The 19,988-nt window shown below is 35.5% G+C and overlaps 1 protein-coding gene across 6 annotated transcripts in view; it reads right to left on the bottom strand.

The window, feature by feature from the left end:
- KCNIP4 (potassium voltage-gated channel interacting protein 4) overlaps nt 1-19,988 on the bottom strand; it is a 457,716-nt gene that overhangs the window by 401,591 nt on the left and 36,137 nt on the right. Inside the window, exon 1 of one of the 6 annotated variants that reach the window (XM_086746798.1) lies at nt 9,950-10,065. The exons of the other annotated variants lie outside the window; for them this stretch is intronic. The gene's annotated coding sequence lies outside the window, so the exon portion shown is untranslated. Of the gene's footprint in view, nt 1-9,949; nt 10,066-19,988 lie in introns of those variants that run through there. 6 annotated transcript variants of the gene reach the window in all.

The following is a 19,988-nucleotide window of genomic DNA, read 5'->3' as shown; positions in this document are numbered from 1 at the left end:
CAATATTCTGCAAATCAATCCCCAAAGATGCACTCAGAAAACAAGAAATACACAGTGTCAATCTCTAAAGTTTAACTTAACTGACTCCTCTAACATCACATAGGAACTCAGAAGAAATCCATTTTTCCAGTGTAAATTAACCATATGGACCTCTTTTCTATATCCTGTTTTGTTCACTACTTTCTAAATTGTTTAGTCAACAACTAAGGAATTGCACTGTTGTCTTCTTTACCAGCATTTCTATAAATCTGTTCATCACCGCAGAGTTTCCACTCTGTTTACTAAAAAGTAGAGGGGTTTGGTTTTTTTTTTTGTTTCAGGCAAAATTGACAGCTAAGAAACTGATAGCTGCAGTAGCTTATTGTGCCCCCATATAATATAAAGCTAGGGAGAGACAGAGTAATATCTGGGTTTACAGATATTTTCTCACAGCAGAGAATACTGAGATTCAGAAACACAAGGAACCTTAAGTTATTACAAATCAGAAGTGGTGTGAACTAAGGGAATTAGTGAAAGCAGTCAAATTATCGCAGCTTGGGAAGGTAGCTCTTGTCAACTGAAGGGTCTTAAGTTTAAAATATTTTACCTCTCAACCAGCAAAGATAAACACAAACCTGTGCAAAGATAAACACAGAGACATTTATAACAGCTCAGCCAATAGATGCTATACTCAAAAGCTGTAGTATTTTTATGGCTTTAAATATATATATATACACGAGGTATAACAAGGAAGTCGCATGAAGTAATGCTAGTTATATTCAGAGAAACTTGGTAATGAATTGGTGTGAATTGACAGAGGTTTAAATACTCTGTATTCTTGCTGTTACATTCCAGACAGCCTTAACCTACACATCTGCTTAGGCCAGAAGCAGGTAATGAAACGAGCTTCACATTTCTGTTGCCCTAGACCTTGAGTTCTTGTATTGTCAGAAATAGCTTTTGTCTGCTGTTGGGAATGATGACCCCAACTCACCCAAGCATCTTGCTTTTGCACTCACAGGGCCAACGACATCACAAGTTAAATAATGTATTAGAAAATTATTTTTAGTATTACAGGTATTAAACTTTTTCATTTTGTTCACCTATTATAATTCTCCTTTTCCCTGTCTGTATAACAAAAAAATCAGGTTGACCTCAAAGATGGAGGGTTATGGAGAACAGTACAAAAAGTGCTTAGGTAGCTCAATATTTCCAGCACCATTTTCTGTGACATATGTGAAATCAAGTATGCCTTCTGCTTTGCTACAGAGTACAGCTTCGTTGGCATTGGGTTGAGGTGATCTGCAAAATTCAGTTGCAGTGTTGCCACATATGACTAATAGTCATTGAGCCCTCTAAACATTTGGATGGCTTGGTGAAGAATTCCAGCTCCTTACAAACTTTTTCTTAGTCTTTTGTACACAGAGACGATGAATAAGAAAATTAAAGGACAACTGAGAACACATCTCCTGGCCAAGAAGATAATGCTGCTTGAAGGAACAGCAGGGAGGTCCCAGCAGGATGGCATTATTGCAGCAACGAAGAGCACCAAGTCCTCCCACTTACCCTTTCTGGGGCTGAAAGGACAGTAAATCTATCCTGTCAGAACTGTTGCCTGCCCGAAGAACTGTCAGGACCACACTGCAGACTCCAATGGAAACAAGCATTCAATAAAGGTTACAGCAGCAATAAAAGAAATGAAAAAAAAAAAAAAGGAAAACAAAACAACATGTAATTTTGTTGTTCTAGCCATTTCAGTGTTTTTGTTTCTTACTGATTTTCCCTCCTTTCTTCTGCTCTAATTTTCCACTTCTAAGATATGTTAGTTTTACTTTTAATTTGATCTTTTGTGAAAAGTTATTCAGTCATAATGCTTCATCATGCTAAAAAAAAAAAGGGAAAAAAGCTGGGTTTGCATGCTTTCAAGAAGCTGCTTCTGATAGCCTACTTGATCTGCAGTAGAAGTGCTCCTTTGAATCGCAGGATTTTTTTCAGGAACAGATGCTCGCAAACACAGTTGTGTTATACTGCCCTAATATTTAGTACACTTCGGTAAACAAAATGCAGATATCTTTAACTACCACAACAAATTCAGTTCTTTATGGGCCATACCATTTATAAAAAGACATTCAGAGCCACCATTTAATCTGGAATACTCTCAATATATTTAGCAATTTAAATTGCTGGAATAATGCCCAGATGGAAAGTGGCAAGATATTTAAAGATTGATTCCATTTTCTAAGTGTGCCATGAATATAAAAGTCCTTCCACTTAATCTAATACACTTCTTCAGCCTATTAGTTTTTGATTGATAGAATGTCTTGAAATAAAAAAGCAGCAGTTGGCAGACACAGTAGAAATCAAAGATACTGTGAGTACAGACACTAAATAGAAGTATATATTGGTTTCATAAAGGATATATCTTAGTTTCCCAAAAGTGGTGATCCTCTACATTTATTATATTCCAAACTTTTGATTGTTAGAACTTGATTTTTAAGTGATTTTCAATAAATTAGCTACCTTTTTTTTTTTTTTTAAATGAGACACTGACCTTTGCATAACAATGAAGGAAAATCTGGGGAAACAAAATTAGACATCAGATTTTCAAATGGAGCAGTCAGAACTTCATAGTTTTCTTTCATATTCAGGGCATATAGTTTCTATATTGTATTGCAATGGATCAAAATATCTGCATGATATTGAAGCAGCAACTCCAATTCTACTAGACAAACAAGGAGAATTAGAGGAAGAAATTATATTTCTGATATAACTAGCTGATTAAAGATAAGTTAATCAGTTATTCCTTTTATTCTTTGGCCAAATTCAAAAAGATGCTAGGACTGTTTTTCTAACAGTTTAAACTGATTGACGAATAAGGCGATAATTCGTAAGCAGGAATAACAATCTCAATGGAAAAATAAAATTTCATTATAGAGAATCCAGAGTGACATCCCTGGAAAGGTTCCAGTCAGCTCAATGGTTCCTCATGCTTTTTTTATATGAAAAGAAAACACACATTCATTACTGTTAATCAAAAACTAAATTGTTAATAAAAATGTTTGAAGCTCTTAATTAGAGCCAGTTTAAAACTGTGCACTGTCTCTTAGGAAGCTTATGCAAACTGTTTGGTACTAACATTAGTCAGTAGGAAAAGAAAGAAAAGAGGGAAAAAAAAAGCTTGGGAGCTCAACATGCTCTTCTGCAAATGTGGAGTTTTTAGGCAGCAATTTGCCATGAGTTAATGCTTCATCTTCCATTAGCATGTCCCTCCTAGTAGCTGCAACACCGGGCTTACAAAGTCAGCAATTACAGGAGACCATAAAAATCCATTCTGATATGAAGGAAACAAACCTCCAAGAGAAAAGAAGAAACATACCTTGTTGTGTAACGTCTATATAGCTAGGGAAGCAGAAAGCAGAAACTCCATGAAGTGGTGCACCCACATTTTTCTGAGCCATGTTTCTCAGGATTTAACTGTGGAGCATATTTAATCCTTTGAATGTTAAATGCTGAGGAAATCTAATTCCCATGAAATAGCCTTCTCCTTACAAGTACATTCACTTTAAAGAGAATTGACTTAATAATCTGCACTTTGCAACTTGCTATCTTTCTATTAAGCATCGTTAAAAAATAAGTTGCAGGTAATACTTACTTTTACAGGCACTTTTATAGTTTCAAGAGCTCTGAAGAGGCACACATGAATTCTGCCCAAACTGGAAACTAGTGGTTATTGCAAGATTTATTTTTAAATTTGGAAGTGTTTAAAAACTTTCATCTATGTATTTACAGAGTAAAGTAGCAAGAGCTTTTGTCATGACTGTGGCCTTTAAGTATTAATTTTAAAACTTTAATAGGTATTAAAAGCTTCAAAAGGTATATATTTGGGGTTTTTTTTCTAAGAGAAATATAGGAGAGTGATTATTATACTTTCTCAAGTCAAAAATGATGCTACATAATTTTATACGTCAGAGCCTCACATTTTCATAAGCAAGTCTGTACACAAATACACAGTAAATGCCCTTTAAAAAACATTACTCACTCTGCAATAATCACTCTGGAATGATTCTAAGTTGTGGGAATCAATGTTTTTCCAATTCCCCTGTTAATGACCTGAAAGATAACAAACATTCCTGCATAATACACTTTCCTGTTAATTTGGGCCATCAACTATTACTGCTACCCTGAAGAGAGTATTAGAAGTCTTACTGAGATTAGATCACTCTGTGCTACAAATTTAAAAGAAAATTACATTCACCAGGGAGAGCTTCTAATTTTATTGCCATGATTTGTTTTTCAGAGTTAGCATTTTGCAAGAAGGGAACAAAATACAAAGCTCCCCTTTTTTGCCGGGCCTCTTTATATAAATTCCTTTATCTGAGATTATAATGGTGAATAGGTTTCGGTGGAAAACAAAACAAAAATATTATAAATAGGTTATTTTAACCCTATCATTTTTTCCTTTTTTTTCCTTACCATGTTTTATTAGCATTTTTTAAACAATCTTTTCATACCTAGTAAATAGGAGCAACTACACCTCTGTTCTGGTACAGAGAATTATTTAGCTAAGAATAGAGTCCTATAATGGTTTCAGAGAAAAAAAAAAAAAGCTCATTACATCACACTTTTACAAATAAATGGAATATATCCACATTTTCCATCCAGTTCAGTGACTTGAAAAGATTTGTATATACACGTGCAATATTTGTTCAGAGGGTAAAATTTTTGTAACATAAAATGGAACTTTTGCACAATGAGCCAGAAGGTATAAGGTACCACAAACCCTCAATGTATTAGAGCTGAATATGAAAATAGTGCCAATTCATAGTTCATTGTAATTAAAGAAACACCTAAAGCAATACTGAGCAATGCTTATTTTCTCTGTAAAAAAAAATTATTAAAAGACACCAAGTGAATAAGATTTTAATCCTGTAACTTTTCCTGCGTTTAGTAGCTAGCTTACTTAAGATTAACATATGCACCATCAAATTGGAAAATGTTTTCATAAATATTTCAAATAGACACACTAGGCTACACATTGCTCATTTTGAATTCCCAAGTAAATTTCTCTTCTTGTAGCTTTTACAAGACAAAGATTTCTGTATTGCTCAAAACCATGAAAGGTTCCATTTTAAAATTGATTTCTATATTTGTCTCCAGAGCATAAAATCTTAGATATGTTAATCTCTTCCATGGTTAATACATGTAGTAATAGGCTACAAAACTTGCTTATTGAGCATTCAGAAAAAATTTAATATGGTATGGTCTATTATTTACACTTTCACTATCTAGAATGGAAAGGAGAAGAGGGTCTGGCAAGGAACATGGTCCTTTATCTCTCTCTTTCTCTCACTCTCCTTCCCTTCCTACACCTCTCTTTCTCTCTCATTTTTCTTCTTTTTGTTCTCTTAGAGCCTTTCAGACCCAAAACAACAAGGTCATATGAACTTCAGTTATATAGGTACATAGAACAAATTTTTCCTAGTGACCATATGAAGTCCTATGAAGTCCTCTCATTATTTAAATTTGTAAATTCAACAGAAACCCAACATTATTCAAAGCATCTGGGGAAAACTGGAGAAAAAAAATCCTAGGAAAACTACATTAAGTAGTTTGACATGATATGAAGCCAAAAGTCTCACAACTGACAGGCCATACAAATTCAATCACCAGACAAGCTACAATCCAAAAAGTGTATCAGCAATTCTTTAAGAGAGGACTGCTTGTGAAAAGCAACTACTGGGACAAGGGAATGAACTCTGGAGATATGCTATTCTTAAAACTGGATATCTATTATTTATTGTTGTTTTCTGTGATTTTTATCTATGCCATTTATTTCATATTCTTCCTGTAAGGAAGGGTAACTAGGACCAGGCCAACTTCAGTAACTATCACTCCATGCAGAAACAAACAAAAAGAAGATGCTTTTTCTTCAGTAACAAAGTTAGGAAACAACACTTGTCTCCTAATTGGTAGTCATGATAGTTTCTAATTAAGGCAGTTCAGGGCTTTGATATTCGAAAGACATATACTTTAATGCCTGTATGTAATCCTGCTGTCATCAGTGTCTAACTTTCAGATTGTCTTTGCCCTATCGCTTCACTGCTCAATAGAAAAGGGGTACAAGCAGGCACACAAGAATTAATGCTGAGAGACACACTGGAAGAATGTTTCAGCCCAAAGGACCTCTGTTCAATATTAATAAAGATTCTTGTTAATTTTGAACAACTGAGAGGAGAATTTCTTTTCATGGTCTGAGATGTGACTGGATTTCAAAGTACTGCTCAACATATTTGCATAGAAGAAGAAAAGGCAAACAGACCACAAGGGATAAACTATTCTGTTCACAAGAAGTCCATATTTAAAAAAAAACTACTGGCAATCTCCAGTTATCCAAGGTCTGAGAGTATATGAAGTACCCTAGGGAGAGCAGAACATTTAACTAGTTCTCAAGAAACTTGAGTTATTTTTTCCTTAAATATTTTGTCAAATGTACTACTTGACAGGAAAAAATACACACATTGATTGACAGCTTAGAATTATTCCTGAATTAGTTATAACTCAACTCATAAATACATAATTTGAGAAAACGCAGACAATACAGAACAGGTTTTAAATAAACAGTTGATAATAATATTTTTAGCAGTATGTTATGTGGAGTCAGCAGTACAATTCCCCCGAATTTATTTTTGTGACAGACAACTTGTTGTGCTCTTGGTGTCTCCCATTTGCATTTTATAAAATCTGCAGCAGAACCTATATTCATGGTATGGAATAATTGCGAAGGACTCATAACTGCCCTAGGTTAACTGAGTGGGTTGCCAATTTAGTAAGGAGATACTTCAGTGCTGCTCATTTTTGAAAGTAAAACCCTCCAGTTTTTCAACACATGCTTTAAACTTGAGCCCAGTATCAAGCTCTCGCTGATGTGTACCTGGCAGTAGTCAGAACCTGTTCCTCAAGCCCTGGTTACAAGATAACTGCTCTCTGAAACCGCTGTCTGAAGAAATTGGTCAAGTTACTGAGCCTTGAGCATTGACTAAAATAGTGTCTTTAGTGTGGAATTGTTTCCCATCAACAACTGTGTCATTCCATTTACTTTCCTTTGGAATACAATAAGCCTTTTTTTTTCTTTATTCTCTTGTTCTTCTTTTGGAGCAATCACTGATGCATTAAATTCATAGTGTTTAAATACTGCATAGAAAAGGGTTGAGTAGAAATATCATTCCAGTACTTATGCTAGAACATTCTTCATATTCCTATGAGAGATGTTGAAGCAGGAAGAGCAGGAAGACATCCCCAGTGCCAGGACATTCTAAAATTTTATCATAAGAGTGAAGATTATTCATTCTGAAAACAGAGTTAAATTATCTGAATATTACAATAAATCACATATTTATTTGTCTGCTACAAATTCATAAATGGAAATTGTCTTTGAAAGTATATTTAATTGTATAAAGTTAAAACAACATGTTGAAAAACTCAGTTTCAAGATCATACAAATAAACTAAAATATCAAAAACAAATTGTAGAGGAGAAACAATCTGTTTTAAAAGAAGATCAAGTATGTACTACTTTACAGTATTTCTAGCTACAAACTGCTATAATGGCAGGGAATCACCAAATAATTCAGCATTTGTAGTTTCCACTATTTTTAAAAAATAGGAATAAAAATATTTCAGTTGTTTTTTAAGTATTAAACTGCCAGCCTCAACTGCCTAACAACTATTTTTATACCACTTTACTAGTGTAAGGTAGCTTAAGACAACCAGTGGGGAATCTGATTTGCATAAAGGAATATTTAAGTGGGAATGAGCCACCACAATAACATTCACAAGCCCACTTTCATCCTGCCAACAGTAAACAGTAGTTATTGACCAAGTATCTCAGTACTCAGGTGCTCTGTAGCTACGATAGCACTGCCATGGGTACTAGGAGGAAGGTTAAACTACAGCAGACCTCTTGCTGACTTTACTTATTCCAGAGAATGGATGAGCATCTCCATGGCCAAGCCTAGGGGGTTTCAGAAATGGCCCACTTGTTTATATGTATGAAATCTTACTTAGCTGCAGCTCAGGAACTCAATTGGATATGCCATACACAACAGACCTCAATAGGCTCTAGAACTGAAGTCCAAGAAAATCTATTCAGCCAGTGAGGTCACCTTGGACAGCAGGACAGTGCTGCAGAAAGTATCTCAGAGCGTCAGTCTTCTTGATCCTGATAAATATGCAAAGTTGTTGTATTCCCTATGGGAATATGCTTTCTATTATTTGGTACTAGTTAAAGCAAAATTAATAGCTTCATTTTGAGTTAACTCTGTGTCAGATTCTGATTTTACCTCTGTTGCACTAACCCAGAGTAACTTAATTGAGCCTGATTTTAGTGATTCATATATCTGCTAATTCTTTTTACCAAGACAAAATAAATCCTTAATTCTATCATTACATATCAGCTGTTTCAAGACCCTTTCCAGAGGTGCAAATGATTAGCCACTTTAAAGATACTGAAGAATTAGACCTATTAACTTCTGTGCAACATGCTTTAGATTCACACACCATTTCTAAAGAGCTGATTCCTTAGGCCTACTGGGGCTGCTAATAAACAACCCAATGAAAAAAAATTCTAAAATTCCCATGAACAAAAGGATGAGTGTATTGAAAGGGTTATAGCAAATTCGTTTTTGCTTCATTAGCTCCAGTAACAATACAAAAAATATGTGAAAGTGGAGAGAATTATAGGTACAAACAGACACAGTAATCAGAAATGAAGCATGTATTTAGTAAACTACAATATGTGTAGTGATTAAAGAAGCCATTTGTTGGAAATATTAGCCTAAAGCTTTTAAAGTGAGTGGCCAAGAATAGCTAAATGATTATGCTTAGATTAGAAGGCATATCAAACACGTGTTTACTTGGATAATACAGGGATAAGGGCAGTTTAAATTGAGAAGTATTTTGTATTTAACCAGCTCATATTTTCTAAATGCTGAAACTAAGCTACAGGAGCATATCCTTTAAAGTAAATGTGTAAATAAAATAACATGTTACTCAGGATATGGTGACTTAGCTCTTCGGGACAGAACAACGTCATGCTTTTTTTTTTCATTCTGTTTGACACAAATTCAATATACAGAGGACCTGTTTTTTGTTGTCATAAAATGTGTGCAAGGGGATGACAAATGCTGCCAGAACACAAAAGCGTTGTTTGGGGCAATGCTTCTTGTTTTGTTCCTACATAATGTTGCAAAGTACAAATATGATGGTAAGAAGAGGAATCAGTGCTGAATAAAATTCTTAACTGTGTGTATGTTGCTGAAGAAAATAATGTGAAGTAGATTAACCATCACTTCAGGATGGTTGCCGTTTAATTTATTATTCATAAAAGAGTTAGATTTTCAATGGCTGAGATATTTCACAGCCAACTTCCAATTTTAAAAGAAGCATTTCTTTCAGTATTTATTAATAAATACAGTACATAGCATCATTATGTATAAAAGTGACAGGATGTTACCTTTCTCCATTTCCTCAAAGACAAAGGGATTGATCATGTAATTTCCATGCAAATATACTCTGATAGTGATGAAAGAAGGTTTTACTCATCAAAACAGATTTTTGGGTTGGGCCCTGATAAATTGACAAATTTAATTACTGAAATTTTACATTCACTCATTTATCTTCTGATTGAAGGAATTTTTTTTTCTGCAGACCTTTTCTGCACACCATGTATTTTGATGTGCTGCAAACTGAATGCTCATGCAGTACAATTATTTATATCATGTTATGATAAAGCACCTTCAATCAAAGCTGTACCATTTTTTAATCTCTTTGCACAATAGACCAAAGACAGTAGAGACTTTTTGTACCTGTAACTTGACTGATGCTAAATTCAGTAATAGCACTGTATCAAAAATTCAGAATTCTTGGAAAGACAACAATTTCTCCTACACTAAAAATTTCAACAGGAAAGGTACCTTTAGAGCTCAAACTTTTCCAGGCAAAAATTCGCTTTATCAAGCAGCAATTCCTAAGCAATTTCTTGCAGTTTGCAGGCTTCTGATGATACTGTTGCAAATCTTCTTTCTCTTCATGTGTTTTCTTCTCAGGGGCTAACACTTCCATCCTAAACAAAAACTTAACCTTTAGTCTTCCTGAAGGATATATACACAACTTAAATCTGTAGACTGGGGGTAAGGAAGATGGGGGGAGAAGGGAGGAGAGAGACTCAGGATAAAGGGAAAAGCTTTAGGATCTCATTAACCATTATTCTTAGCTCATATATTCTCAGTATAAATAACTTAAATGAAATTATTGTATTCATATTCTTTTGGTTTGAATTATATATCTGGAACAATAATGTATTTGTAAAATTACAAATGGAGAAAAAAAATCAGATTTTTATCTACTTTTTTTAAAAACTTAGATTTTACTTAAATTATATAAATTATATAACATCTTTAGATGGCAAACAACTACTTACCTCTTACCTTAGTCAGTTGTTTAGGTAAAGAAAATAATGTAATCTTCTATGCGTGAACCTATTATCCTTCCTATCTTAGCTTGCCTTACATCAGTGTCATAGAGGAGAGCTGCATTCCTCTAGCTGTTATTGAAAGACAGCTGCTCTACCCGGAAAAGATGAATAGTTGGGTTTCTGTGCTGCCTTAATGCCACTGTCACTCAAATGCAGAAAAGCAGCTGAGCCACTTAAAGCCAGTTGTACACTTGGGGACCATTTCTCTACACTACCTTCTGATTCACACAGGCAGACCAATAAATTTCTATATGACATTATTTTTCTTGATAGATTGCCACTTTGAAGGAGCCGGGGGCCATTAGAAATAACCAAGACTGACTAGGATCTAACCAAAGCTCTACTGAGGGGTCACAAACTAAGAAAAGGCACCTACCCAGTGCTCCAGGACTTTTATGCTACTCCAAGGTCACGCAGTAGTCCTAAACAGCACTCCCGTTCGCTCTTCAGCGAGCTCCAGCGTGAGATGCCGAAGAGATGCCTGCTGCTGAGGACAGAACCAAACTGCAAGCCGTGGCAGCCCTTTGACAACCAGCCACAGACTGCACCGGGGGAGCGACTCTAATTACAAACAACAACTGCGCCCAGCCAGGAGCAGGACACCAACGTGGTCCCTATTTCACTCCCCTCCATTTCCCTCACACTTGCACTCACAATCTGAATCTAAAAACATTAAACACAATTTAAGTTCTAAAGGCAGAAAATAAGAAAGAGTAAAAGAAAAAAAATATTGGCATTAGTTACAGTACAGACCACAATCTGAGAAATGACACTGACTTTTCAACTGTAAATTTACTGCTTCCTAAAGAAAGCAAGCATGATGAAACACATGACCTCACTGCCTGCATTTGCGTCAGGAGTTTCTACTGATTGTGCAAAACCATCAAGGAACACGTTTCCATTTCCTGAATTTTTTTTTAAAAGATTCTAGAACTCCAAGGTTTTTTTAATCAGTCCGCTTCCCTTGTAACTGAATTAATCTTAATGCCAATTACATAAATTTACAAGTTTAATGTATGTGAAATTTCCTGCATACATTTGAACTATTTCGCTTCGTGCAAAATGTTACACACAGAACCCCATACCTATCTTTAACAACAGAAGACATCTCAGATCTATCAGCAGAGGGTAGGATGGAGTTTTTTAAGCACACTAATTCCACCTCTGGAAACAGCCTATCAATCAGCAGTGAACTCTGTTCTTAAAAGCAGAGAAGCATGGGCCTTAACAACCGATTTTTAGGTAGCCAAAGTAAAGGGGAGCACTTTCATTCAAATTCACATCTAGGGATATATTTCATATATTTCAGTCCCATCACTATTTAGAACTGAATACAGCTTGAATTTGCAGTGTTGGAACAGTACTTGCTGGTATCAGGTCCTTTGAGTACCACGGCACGACACAGCATTCCAGTCATGGCTGTATGCCCGTCACAAGCCACTACCAAAGGGAGCTGAATTTCAGTCTGGTAACAGAGTTTCTGAAACTTCTGAAACTTCAGCAGAGAAACTCCTCCCAGTTTAAGCATGTTTCACAGCTCTCTCACATCTCTCAAAGGTGCCATTCTGAGAATAAATACTAATTTTATATTGGTGTTTTACATTGCTAATACATTTTCACCACAAAAAAAATTCAGTCTGGATTTCCAGATGACTCCTGGACAGAATTTTGAGTTGCAAGAGCAAAGCATGAATGTTAGTTATTGCATCGAAATAATAAGAATGTTAAAAGATAACATTCTAAACTATTTCTGCATGCTGTCTTTGAATGAAACTAACATACTCTAGAAATTAAGAGTTCATCCCTTTGAAAACTGAAGGTTTCTTCTGATCAGAGTTTGTGTAGGGCATCCACAGAAAGTCACCATCTTCTCTGGTGGAACACATCTCTATCACTCCCATCCAGCGCAAAGAGAAAACCAATACTATGCCGAGCAGCACTGGAATATAGCAGCCTGTAGTATAGCTCCACACTGCTAGAACTAGAAAGTGTTGTTGAAGTAACTTAAATTCAAGCTTTCTTGATATAAACCTTCAGAGTAACTGCCTGTTCATGCAAAGGTCAGCTACAAAACCCTTGATCCTCCAGCTCAAATGCTAGCTCTCATGACATATTCTGTCACATTCCTCAGAGTGCCAGTTCAGAGCTGCCTCATCTCAGAGATTCATTCATCCAAATGTAGTGTGAATGGGCAAGCAGACATGGGAGCTGAGATAAGCATCTGGGAAGATTATGCCGTGATGGGAGAGTAAACAGGACTGCATACTGCCTAGACATGGAGCAACTGTTCAAATGCAGTGGAGATGGTTGCTGGGTATGCTCCCATATTAGCATCTGAATAAGGTCTTCAGAAGGGACAAGAATACAGAGGAGCTTTGCCAGACATGGGATATATGAAAGCACAAGTTCAATCACACTACTCAAGAGGACATGGAGAGGTAGAACCCTTGCTGAAATCTTTAGGATTTACTTATGTGCAGCTGAAAATCATGTCTTATTTACCATGATTTAAAGAGCTTCACTTCAGATTTAGCTCTAGAAGGAAGTATTTGTTCTAAAAATTGTTCAGAAGATGTCAAGGCATTCAGATTACACTGTATCTGTTTCCTTACTTCAAACCTTAACTGACTCCACAGCATTTTTCTTCTATAATAAAAGTATACATGAATCAGATGTTCTTTACTCTGCTGATCATTATGCCAGAATTTTGTAGTACATTTAAAATAAACTTAGGCTGTAGTAAAGTTCAAGGCAACATTGAATTTTTTCCATGCAAATGATACTGTACCTCACATATCCATGACGCTTAATTTATAAAAGGAATTAACATCACTATTCTGAAGCAATCCACTTGATTTACCTCTTTCTTCCTCTGTGAATCATGTACTCTAACATTAACTTTGAGAAAAGGAAATGGGTTGGCAGTGAATTCCACATTGACAAACTCAAGGACTGTAAAAAATATGACATGCAATACTGGAGAAAAACTGGCCATGTTGTAAGTAACATAAGAAAAGCATCATGTGCGGAAAGGATTTCCAATACATGCTGCACAGGATCCTTCCCTTCTCTAAATACATTGAATCATTGCAAAATTTAGGTAAAATGAAAAAGAGAGCCAAAGAGCGCTGTGGGAGTACATTAACTCTGGGTGAACTGAAGGCCGAACCCATCAGCGTGTTCAAATGAGCATCCAGTTTCTGAAATGAATGCATGTTGCTCAGGGAGCACCTACAGGGGACTGGTACCTAGAAATTACTGAGCCTGACCAACCTCAGGATCTGGGGATGGGTAGATCTTCCAACTGGGAGTGAGTAGTGAAACAGGTAAGAAGAGAAAAAAGAAAGAAAAGAAACCGAACTATGTATTAGTGGGAATATCAACATCAAAGGCAGAGAAATGATCTGCAAAAACCCTGCAATGCCTTTGGTTTGAGCCCTTACTTACATGTTACTGCAGAAGTAACCAGAAACCTGCACTCATCCTGACCACGTGCCTCCAGTCAGGGAAGGCAAACTTTTTACTGTGGCAGTAACAGTGCATGGAAATGGGGTCTGCCTAAAGAAAGTAGCTTTTCATTATTTCATGTTATCAGATTTCATCTGTAATCAGTTACAGCCAAAAATAAAGCTAGGTTTCTGTATAAAAAAGTTGTTAATTTCCTATTGATGGTTAAATAACTGCTTTTATGAGTGATCTAAATCATGTCAGTTAAAAACTCCAGGAAGTCACAAGCTGATGAATCATATAGTGCTATGTGATGCCACACAGCTACAGGCATTCTGAGGAGTATTTACTGGAGCTACAAAGGAATGTCTTTTAACTGGGTGTACATGAACACAGCTGCAGTAACAGCATGTATGCAAGTTATCTCAATATGGCTCGATCAGATCTGAACTTTGGGAATATGGAACTGAACTTCGTGTGGACTTATTGAAAACTAAATAATTCTTCACTTGATAATGAAGTAGCAGTTGGAAAGACCAGAGGCATCATTACAGAGTGAGAAATGGCTCAGGAATATTCCAGATGAAACAGTCAAAACTGACATGGATGGCATCTATATTGGGATTTTTTGGGAATCTTTACAGAACTGATTAGTTGCATTAGTTGATTACTCTAGCATAACTGCTTCAAGAACCTTCACTGATGACTATGTGGTCTCATAAGGGTCTTGAAGAAATAAATTGCTTACTGTCAAAGATGAAGTTAAATTAAACCAGTGACATCTGCTGAAAACTTTAGGCCACTAGAGATTGCATCTATAAGAAATTAATACTGAAAAATAGGGCAAGGTTACAGAATCCACTCCTAGATCAATGTGTGGGTGACTGCTAACATATGGCGGAGTATTACAATGAGATGCTTCCGAGAAAAAGCAGGGTTTGGTTTGGTTTTGTTTTTCTCAGCAGAAGGAGTTTTTAATAGTATTTTATGTATCCAGTTTTGGCAGATGAAGGAAAGGATTTGTGAGCAGAAAGGAAAATTTCATTCTCTTTCTGTAAAATAAAAGATGGAACAGAAAAAGATATACCAGCCATTTATTTACTCCCATTGTATAGCATGCTCTAAGGTTTTACTGTTGCATTAACTTGAGCTCCATTAATATCTTTTTATGAAGACCTTGTCAATGTTTATATGTCTATTTATAGGCAAAAAAAATAGTAATCGGATAAATACCAGGAATCAAACGTTTTCTGTATGCTGTAATATTGAATACAATTTTGGGTTCCGCTTCTGATGAGAGAAAACAAACTGAAAAATTTTAATTTAACTTAAACACAGTGAAGAGCTGAGCAGTTCCAGTCACTCTGGAAATTCTGTGGGAAGCATTTGAAAATATCCCACAAGTATAGGGAGAACTGCTACCTTTGTTTTCCTTACCTTAAAAAGACCATCCTACTTGATGTATGAAACCTCTATAGGTCTTACCTGTTCATACATAGTGAACCTCTATATTGTAAATGAGAAGCAAAGAAAAGAAATAGGAATAGACTGTAGGGCAACACTTCTCTCAAATTCTTTAGGTTTATTTAGTTCCAGACTCTTTGGTGGGACAGTGCAGGTTGTATTCAGGTTGCTCAGATTAGAAGCATCTGTGAACATCTGTGTTCACATCCATTATGTCACAGTGCTTGTGGGCAGTGTAGGTGACAGGAACTCATTTTGACATCTTCAACAATTATTTGACTGCAGCAAGAACAACGAGCAACATAAGCGAGAGCAAGTGCTTGTGGGTGGGAACTTCAGAGAGCTCCTTCACTGTGCAAGAGGAATTTCACGTCGTAATGAGCCCTCTTGGGTGTACAGATATATTGGGATGAGCTCTCACTGGATGATTCAGTAGCTGAACTAAACTGAGAGAAAGAGTTTACCTCCTGTCAGATTATAGCAACAAAAGAGGCGACAGTGGTTCTGATATGAGCAGAAAGGATTTTAATATTAATCCATTGTTCATGTTAACTAAAACATTCCCACTTGCTCTTAGCATTTGTCTGGGGTGTATGTATATTCTACTCCAATTGGTTACAGTGGCAGAAGTTTTCAGATGTTCAGGGGTAATAATATGTCTCAGCAAAGAGAAATATAGTTTATTAACTGGCAAAAAAATAAAGTTTTATGGCTGCCAAGAATCTTTCTTGTCAATATGTCAAGGGCTTAATTCTTACAGGTTTTATTACAGATACAGAGTAACCTTTCTTTTTCCAAAATCACAAGAGAAAATTGGACTAATGACAGGAGGGAAAGAGGATATGAAAGCCATAATAATTTTTTAGTTATTTCCTAAAGGGTTCTTTTCATAGGTAACTTTACAGTACTGAATTTGTACAATCATATGCCATTGCTGTGAAAGACATTACGTCAATGATCCTTAGAAAATATTTTCTGAAAAAACTATTCAGTAGCATCAGATAGCTCAGAAGATTATCTTGGATTGATATTCCAAAACTGAAGAGGTCCATCCTCTGCCACTGAGATGGACACGGGTAGATGGAGGTCAGAGGGATGGCTTGAGTAAGGCAAACATGCCAAGACTATAGTGAGCTGATCCATTTTATTGCCAGAACAGTATGCCCTGATACTAAAAAGGGGTAGCAACATACCTGAAAGTGCCATCAATACAGCCAAAGCTCATGAAGAATAAATGAGTGTATTGGACTGTTTAACTTCCCAGATAAAAAATTTTTATCTCATAGTCACAAGATGAATATACCAAAGTCTTACATATCTACATACAAACTGATACTGTTTTCTATATTTGTGTATCATTATGCTTTTACAAGAAAAAGACCTGTCTACAAAGTTTGAAAATTCAAACAGATGAGAATGAAGGTTGATGAGACTAATTATGGTAGTTTGTATAGAAATTATGGTAACTTTGTATACAAACTATGCTATGGCTTTGCATATAATTAGTTAGAAATATTGATAGATCAAGATGCTACTTTAGAATTAACAGAATGTGACACTGGTCCTAAACAGCATGTGTAATCATATTATCTGTTTCCATCAAAAGTAATATCATCAGTGTATGACATTGGAGAGGATGAATAAAAAGTAGAGGAAATGAATATAAGTAGATTATTTGATTAATTTCTGTAAACATATGGACTTGCCAACAAATTCTAAAGAGAAAGTCTAGCTAGAATTTGCTGTTGGAAATTGTCTGCTCTTGGTCTTAATAATTTTTTTACAGTTTTTTGCAAGTAATCTTACTTATGAGGAACAGTATTAATTACATTCTTTACTTTCTAGCAATCAGAAAGTTGCAAACAATGTTCTTTACAATAAAAGTGAATGCATTTTACTTCCAAACAGTGAGAGGTATTCATTTTTAAACTGGACTTGAGTTTATTGTATGGACAGGATCCTCACCCCCGACTTTGACTTCTCTTATGGGCCCTACATCCATTGTGGTGGTCAAAAGCATTAAGGTAAGCAGCAGAAGACTTCCAGTTAACTCATAACTATCGGAGCTCCATTTCAGATGATGATCACTGCTTTGGAAAGTGCTACATTTTGCTTTTGCTTAGGCTCCTAATTAGCCCAATATTTGTCAAAATATTCCTAGAAGCTCTCTGGAATTTCCTTTCTTTGTGGATCTTTATCATTTACATGAAATTTATAACTAGATAACCATGAAAAAAAAAATTGTCCATCCTGATTTTGAGGTGTGGAGTTCCCAAAACACAACAAGAATAAAACTGGCCAGGACATACAAGCTTTCTTTTTTTTCTACAAACTTCTGGGTTACTCAGTACGGGACAGAGAAAAGGTGTTTAGTTCTCACATATCCATTTAATTCAGGTTTTATAATGCCACAGAATTAAGAACATAATCAGTAAACCTCACAGGGATAGTGACTTATTTATTAACATCTAAATAATCAAACACATATTAAACTAGCTTGCAAACCTTTCACAGACAAATTAAATAGAGGAGAAATAAACTTTTCAGCACAATTGAAGGCTCTTTTCCTGCCTACTGGGTGTTACATCCTTCAGTCACCTTTTAGCAACAGTGAGTAACACTGAGTGGTAGCGCAGCACCAGTAACAAGAAAGGTCAGAAACCTCCAGCTCGTATAGACAAAAAGCCCTGCTTATCAAAGAGCATGCTGCAGATGGGGCAGCACTAACAAATGAAGCTAACTGAACAATGACAAAACATTTCCATGACCTCTTTTATTTTTACTGCTTGTTTTTATAAACAATTTATTACTAGTATCTGAAATCATTATTCCTAAAGTATAGTCTCCTTCATCCAATATATTATCAGTCTTAAACAGCTTAAAATAAGAAAACGCTATAATATATGATCTACAAAATGAGATCCTACCTGCTACAAAGCAATCATTATTGCTGTTTTTTACTCACTGAAGAACAGGAACAAAATCTCAATGATTTCAGATGCTATGATACCATGTCGATAAGTAACCATTTTAACCATTTAAATGGTTAAAAAAAAAAGATAAATGCAAAAAGCTAAAGGGGATGCAACTGAGCAATTAATTGAATAGCTGAAATCAGAAGCTTCTAAAAATTGATTTGACTGTGAGAAATGTTTTATCCATAATATGGTTGCTGAAGAAGGAGCTTCAGGAGACAGAGGAACGCTACTGCACAATACACTTGGGAAAGGAAGCAAAACAGGTCTCATATTTCATTTCAGTTTCAAATAAAATTGATTATGAACAGTAGACAAGAAGTTTTATAATGTCCTATTTCAGCAGAACATTACTCATACGTTTCCTCAAAAAGACATAAAAGTCTCATTTACCAGGGATATATACACATTGCTTGGAGACAGTGCACATGAATCAGTATGAACACATTTGTCACTTGGATCCCTGATGAAGTATCAGTTGAACTCTTAAATGATCTTCCAAATTTTGGAGAAAACAATTCAGATTGGATACAAACTTGTGTTCAATTAAGTGCATATAATTTTGCACTAAATAAAATCACAGTGAAAATTATTGTCTCATTAAACTTCATGCCTATTGCTTATGCTCAGCAAAATAATGATAAACATCTCAAGGACAATGGAATAGGAGATAAAAACAATAAAGATATTTTCAGACAGACTTTAAAGCTCTGTGTTTATTTGGATACACACTCAAAATGAACAAAGTTATGAAGCAGATGAATAAAAATAGTAGCTATTTCTGAATTTTAATATGTGCTTTCATATGTTGTCATAAAAATTTACTCTTACGAAACTGTTCTCAAATAATTTATATTTTTCTAGATATGAACATCCTTGAAGACTGAATGGAGGTTGAGAGAATATAAATTCAGAACATAATCAACTGCACTATACTGCAGTCACATAAGCATCGAGGCTTGATTCTGTGATATGCTGAGCACTTACTGTGGATAACAGAATGATGCAACGTTCAGCATATTGCAAGATCGGCTCAGGTTATTATCATATACTGACAAATTATGATTTGAATCTATTTTAGGTTTTTTGCTTGTATGATTTCTTCCTTAATAGTCCTGAAGGGAGATGAAAAATTATAGCAAGTGGAAATTCACATAGTCGTAAGCTGGGAGGAACTCAGGAAGCAGAAACAATGCTGGCAAGCAAAAAAGTAATTTCTTATTTTAAATGGTAATAGGAGAAGCCTTTTCATGCAGCTTTGGAGTGACTGCATTTTACAGATGGTATTTAATAGCATTACTATTTAGTAAGTTCAATTAATAAGTGACATGTTTTTTGCCACCTCATGCAAATAAATTTACCAGAACTATTGGATCTGTTAACAGACAGCAAGATTAAATTGTCTCTTCAGACACACGTAGCATTCTTACATGGTAGCTTTCTCTATTTCTAGGGCTGTCCAGCAGTATTTAGTCTCTGCTAAATTAGACAACATGCACAGCAGTCAAAAATAGTTGCATATGCCATAGATATGAAGAAAATGGTTCAAGTTGTTTATAAATATCCAGAGGCCAAGCTGATCAATACTTGCAA

The sequence above is a fragment of the Chlamydotis macqueenii genome, chromosome 4 (assembly GCF_036417535.1).
Source record: "Chlamydotis macqueenii isolate bChlMac1 chromosome 4, bChlMac1.mat, whole genome shotgun sequence".
NCBI classification, from domain to species: Eukaryota; Metazoa; Chordata; class Aves; order Otidiformes; family Otididae; genus Chlamydotis; species Chlamydotis macqueenii.
This window is presented reverse-complemented; position numbering and strand designations above follow the sequence as displayed.